Source organism: Borostomias antarcticus, assembly GCF_949987555.1.
Source record: "Borostomias antarcticus genome assembly, chromosome: 1".
Taxonomy (NCBI): domain Eukaryota; kingdom Metazoa; phylum Chordata; class Actinopteri; order Stomiiformes; family Stomiidae; genus Borostomias; species Borostomias antarcticus.
Window position 1 is genome coordinate 4003386 of NC_140234.1, and position 5371 is coordinate 4008756.

At 44.2% G+C, this 5371-nt stretch overlaps 1 pseudogene across 1 annotated transcript; it reads left to right on the forward strand.

Annotated features, from left to right (window-relative positions):
- Positions 1-2679: 2679 nt before the first annotated feature.
- On the forward strand, positions 2680-4082 carry LOC311311408 (5-beta-cholestane-3-alpha,7-alpha-diol 12-alpha-hydroxylase-like; annotated as a pseudogene). The gene has a single exon. The product of its transcript is annotated as a 5-beta-cholestane-3-alpha,7-alpha-diol 12-alpha-hydroxylase-like (transcript).
- The last annotated feature ends 1289 nt before the right edge of the window (positions 4083-5371 follow it).

The window sequence follows — 5371 nt, forward strand, 5'->3', positions numbered from 1 at the left end:
CTGGGGCCATGGCGTTAGCCATTAAACCAGTGGAACTTGTCCAGAAAGCTGCTCTGTGCCTGGACTTCAACCACCCCAAGTTTTTTCACACAACCTCCCTTCTCCGTTCTCTACAGTGACTCCCTGTAGCAGCTTACATCCAGTTTAAAACTCTGGTACTAGCCTGCTGGGCAATGAAAGGAACAGCTCCCTCCTACCTCCAGGCCATGATCAAACCCTACACTCCCGCCTGACCACTACACTCTGCTACCTCGGGAGGACTGGTTGCCCCATCACTGCGAGGCCCCTGTAGTCAAATGACGCGGTCACGGCTCTTCTCTGTCCTGGCCCCACAGTGGTGGAATGAACTACCCACTGACGTCAGGACAGTAGAGTCGCAGCCCATCTTTCGCTGCAGGCTCAAAACAGACCTCTTCAAGAGGTACAGTACTACCAGGAGTAGTACTGTACCAAGCACCTATTCTATTTTTAGTTTGCTATTCTTCACTTTGCCTTCAGCACTAGATTATGCTCTTAGTCACTTGTTTTAGAAAGGTGAGTTCTGGCAACTACTTTAAATGCAATTATTGTAAGTATCTTTGGATAAGTGTCAGCTAAATGACTAATATATTGTAATGTAGCTAGCTAGATAGGTTTTAAGTGGATTAATTGGAAGGCTACAACATATTGACATCATGTTCATACAAATCAAAACATTCACTGATTTTGTGTTTTGTGGATGGGTGTATTGCTGTTTTGAAATAAATCATTTTCATCTGGATATGTTTCACTAATAGGATAAAGATGATCACTTAGAATTACTTTGTATTGACTGGTAATGGCTCTACACTTTCAGTATCCAAGTGGTTTCACACTATGGACGTGTGGGGGAGCATGTGGTGTACACTAAGAGAATGGTATTGACCTGAATGCTTCAGGTGGTTCACATTCATTTGGGGATTTATGGGTTTTGTGTTCATATAAGAGCAGTTAAAACAGATCAGTCAATTTTGGCCTTGAACACTATAAAACGGGGGCTCATTTTAGACCTAGAACCCGGGTAACCCAGGTGAGTTGTGGCTGTGGGTGTGTATGGGGATGTTTTCCATCTGCTGGATGAACATAATATTGTCTTACCCATTCATTCCCTATAGCGGGTCATTTTACCTATCAATTCCTATGGCGGGTCATTTTAAACCCAGAACAGCACCCTGATCAGCTTGGTCTCACACTGCAACAGATTCAGCTTCATCAAGGTGATCAATATTTCATCTGCAACATGCATTTTCAAGTTGGCTATATATAACTGCTAAACTAAAAAAGCACACATTCAACAACTGTACATGCTGACGAAATGCATCACAGGCAGAGGTCTGTGCTGTCTGAGCGCTATTCTAGTTATTGTCATGTTTCTGTAACACTTTAACTGGCCACCCGAAGACCTTCATCAACATGCAATGATAGCAGTCAACCACATAGTGGCGGTGTTGCACAGAGCTCAGCTAGGAGACCTCAAACTGCAAGCAGAGGATGCAGATTATCAGATTATAAATACTATGAAGAGTGAAGATGTTCTTCTGAAACACAGACCTAGGCCTGATTAATCATTTTAACTCTATTCACCTGTTCTCTTTATTATGTTGGAGATACTGTATCTATCTGTTGGTTTACTTTCAAACGAACACTTCTGAAGATGGAAACACCAGCCTCTCCATGTCCTTTTTAATCTGATGATCACCTGTTGTGACCTTAATTGACTTCTGCTTCATTCCTTTGGGTTTAGGAATGTCTCATGACATATTTTAGATATGAAGACATTTTAGGTATGAGGAACTGCTTATCTCTACATTATAGCTTATCTAATGATCATTACTTATCATATCTAACCTTAACTCCTCCCACTGCTGCTTGGACCAGTGGGTCCAGTTTGTTACATTCCTCATAGGGCTTCTGTTAGTGTGTTTTGGCTACTGTACTGTTCACATTTCTCCTGATTCCACTGGATTAAACATTGATATTCGTAAATAAATACATTGAGTGTTCCATAAAGTACGTTTTTAACATATGGATGGAGTTAATATTTAACATTTAGTGCTAGTGCCTATTGTACTGTAAGTGGGGTACTGGGGTGCTGAGAAAATGTATTTGGTCCAGCATTAAGCTACTACAGTAGATAGGCCGTGTATCATACCAAAATATAAACTACACACATGTAGGAAGACAAAATACCGATATTATTTGGTCACTTTAGGTGGTACCGAATCTGGATAGGCCCCTGGATTAAATGGTTTGTTTGTAAACTGCCTGATCAGCCTTTTCTATCCATTTTGCATCTTTCAGAATGGCATATTATGCAAATTAATTGATTACTACTTCTAGCTACTTTTGGGAGAACCAACAGCTACTTCCCTTACAGAGGAGCTGGCAACACTGCACTTAGCACCCCGATATCAGTCAGTCTTTCATTGTTCATGGTGTTGCGCACTGAAATGTATCGATTTCAGTGCAGAAAAGTTGGCATCAGCTGTGCTTAGAGATAGGGCCATGGCAGGGTCTTGAAGACAACAACTTGTTAAAGAACGTAGTGTCTGGAGTACTCGGGTATCTGTTGTGCAAGGGGGAGGAGCACAGTGTTTGACTAATACAAAGGAATATGAGCTGGAGAACAGATTAGCTCTGCGAGTAGCACAGGAGAGGACGATGTGCTTTCTGCTGCCATTCCTGCTTGCTCTGCTAGCCTCCCTCCTTGGAGGACTCTATCTCCTGGGGACCTTCCGTCAGAGGCGTCCCGGGGAACCCCCCTTAGATAAGGGACCCATTCCTTGGCTGGGCCATGTCCTGGAGTTTCGCAGGGATACTGCAAAGTTCCTGGAGAGAATGAAAAGGAAACATGGGGATATTTTCACAGTGCTGCTGGGGGGCTTTTACTTCACATTCGTCACAGATCCATTTTCCTTTGGGACTATTGTGAAAGAAGCCCGCACAAAGCTGGACTTTTTCGAGTTTGCGAAGTATCTAGTTTTGAAAGTGTTTGGTTACCAATCCAACATCGAAGATGAGCACAAGATGTTGCAGATATCCAGCAACAAGCACCTGATGGGGGATGGTCTGGTGGTCATGACACATGACGCAATGAGTCCCCCAAGTCCTCGGGGAGCCTGGAGAAAGCCAAGGAAGTTGACAGAGTAGAATCTGAGGAGCTCTTCTCTGAGTTCCGGAAGTACGACCAGCTGTTCCCCAAGCTGGCCTCAAGGGTGCTGCTGCCGTCGGAGAAGATGGAGGTGGAACGTCTGAAGAGGCTGTTCTGGAACACGCTGTCGGTCCAGAAGATCAGCACCAAAGACAACGTCAGCGGCTGGGTGCGCGATCAGCAGGAGATTAGGGAGGAGCAGGGCATGCAGGAGTTCATGCAAGACAGGTACATGTTCCTGCTTCTGTGGGCGTCCCAGGGTAACAAGGGGCCGTCAGCCTTCTGGCTGCTCCTCTATCTCATGAAGCACCCCGACGCCATGAGGGCGGTCCGGGCGGAGGTGGAAGATGTGCTGAAGGAGGCCGGGCAGGAAGTGAGGCGTGGTGGGCCGCTCGTCGACCTGACCCGGGACATGCTGCAGAAGATGCCCGTCATGGACAGCGCCGTGGAGGAGACCTTGCGTTTGACCGCCGCCCCCGTCCTCACCAGGGCCGTGCTCCAGGACATGAGCCTCAAGATGGCCGACGGACAAGAGTACCACCTCAGGGGAGGCGACAGGGTGGCCCTCTTCCCCTACACCGCCGTTCAGGTGGACCCAGACATCCACCCCGATCCGCTTACGTTCAAATATGACCGTTTCCTCACACCAGACGAGGACAAGAAAAATGATTTCTAAAAGGAGAAGAAGCTGAGGTACTACAACATGCCGTGGGGGGCTGGAATCAGCATGTGCCCTGGTCGTTTCTTCGCCACCAATGAGCTGAAGCAGCTTGTTTTCCTCATGCTCACGTACTTTGACTTTGAGTTAAAGAATCCAGATGAGGAGATGCCGCATATTGACATCAAGCGCTGGGGCTTTGGGTCCATGCAGCCAACTAGAGACATTCAGTTTAGGTACAGGCTCAAGTTTTAGGTTTGAAAGCACACTTAGATGTTAATCTAACCAAACTCACAGTAGTGAGTGAGTATTTAAGGGGTAATTTGTTTGAGCGCACAACATGTCCTGATGAAGACTGACAAGGTCGAAACATGTTGACTTGTTTAAAGTCATTAAAGTCGCACTGAAGTGAAAAAAGCATTCTGTCCCATTTTGGTTCACATAATTGGTCATAGTGTTCACCTATTCAACGATGTATGCCAAAAAAATTACAAAATTCTACTTTTGTTGTAATCGTATATCAAAGTATATATTTCTTACTTCCTGCAAAACGGTAGGTCGCGTACAATGACGACATCAGGTACCTTAGATTTTAGGCCAATAATCTCACGACATCCACCCGTCAATCAACGCTATCCTTCTATCGAATCTGTCTAAAATTCCTCTAAACATATGTCCCACCCTCACAGCTTGTTTGCATCGGAAATACGTAAAACTACGGAAGTTAGATGATCTCAAACGCCTGTTTCTGTGCGACTTTAAAGGTTTTTTAACATTACCACTTCCTTTCCGAATACTTATTCTGAGTGCCTGGATCTACTTTTTGTTTTTGGATATTGCCTCCATTCCCAGTGATCCAAGAGCACCAACAACACTAATGGTTTATCTCACTTTTTGAGCACCTTGTTCCTCCCTGTTGTCTAAACTCATAGTAGCGTTCATCATTACAGTAGGTTATGCTTGAAATGTTGCCATATTCACTAATAAAGTATTTTAGATCATCATGTTACTGTGAAAACTGTTATACGTAGATTTACTCATATCTTATCATCTTTATTATAACAGTATTAAAAACTGAATTTCGATAAATTAGATCACCATTGCAATAAACATTAAAACTGAACATATGAATGTTTTGTGTGAGCCTTCCCCAAAGGGAAACAGCCTATAAACCTTTAATGAATGTATCCAAATGACCTTTGTCACCTATAAGTATGCTCTAATCCAGGGTTTCCCAACCTGGGGTCCAGGCCCCCCTTAGGGGGGCGCCAACAATTGCAGGGGGTGCGCCAGGCCTCAGACAATTTGAGGCCCTAATATTAGCTAGACAAATATTTGTCAAAGAATCATGTTATTGACATGTCACACAGCAAAATACATGATTATATCTGATGAAGGGCCAAAAAGCCTTGTATGTACGGCACTATAATATTGTTGGCTTTTGGCGTTCTTCTTCTGTTACTCTGCGTTGTGTAATTTTGTATAAGCCTTAATAAAAGTTGCAGCACCATCTAATTATGAACCACGATGTTGATAGCCTTCTT